Here is a 964-nt window from a genome sequence, read left to right as displayed (position 1 = left end):
CAATGAAGAACCATGTATCATTGTTAAATACATTTAAATTCATTCCAGAGGAAACTTCAGAAAATACAGATTGTAGAATATTTTTCAAGGCATCCGAAATGGGTACATATATATTTTATATAATGCATATAATATATGTATATATTATTTATGTGAGAATATGAGTTGTATATAAATATGCAATTTAGTTTGAGGTCTTGACCTCTGTTTTAAAAGTGTAGTTTAAAAATCTTAATTGAATTTTATTCACAATTTCTTAATCAACCATCCTCCAGAAACCTGGATTAATTAAAAAAATTTATGGCCTGAAATGTGCTCAACAGTTTATGGACAGAAAACAGAAGTGATGTGCAGACATAGATTAGCTGGTTACAGCTCAGACTTTTACATGTTTTTAATCAGGTGGCCTCCTTTTGGGTGCTGTGGTTGACTAAATTACTTCTTCCTAGCATATGCACCTAAATTCAGTTTCACTTAGTTTATGTACTAAGTTTGCATCTCATTAAGAACTCAAGTACTAAAGGAGTAGGGGAAATTGGAGAAGTTGGGGAAAGGAAAGAAGAGAAAAGAAAAAACATGAGAAAATGAAAAAAATGGAAACAAAGTCTTCGTAAATATGGAAGGGTGGAGGGGGTGAATTGAGGGCAGGGGAATGGGGAAGAAAATAAGAACCAAGATATATCATGTAAACGTACAAGATCCCAATGATGAATGTAACTGTATTGTATACCTAAAATGTACCAATAAACTTAATGAAAAATAAAGAACTCAAGTGCTCAGGCATTCTCAGATCTAAGCTAAATTTAACAGTTTTATGTGTATTAACATGCATATGTACAAACAATATAACACATATGTATACATGTATTACATGCACATATATGCATTATCTGAACATATATTGCATTTTATATTATATGTATATACTACATTCACAACTAGGTTAATGCAAAAAGTTAATCTA

The sequence above is a fragment of the Heterocephalus glaber genome, unplaced genomic scaffold (genome assembly GCF_053883595.1).
Source record: "Heterocephalus glaber isolate CG9 unplaced genomic scaffold, H.glaber_assembly_v1.0 deba00000122, whole genome shotgun sequence".
Classification (NCBI taxonomy): domain Eukaryota; kingdom Metazoa; phylum Chordata; class Mammalia; order Rodentia; family Bathyergidae; genus Heterocephalus; species Heterocephalus glaber.
Note: the sequence above shows the minus strand (reverse complement) of the source record.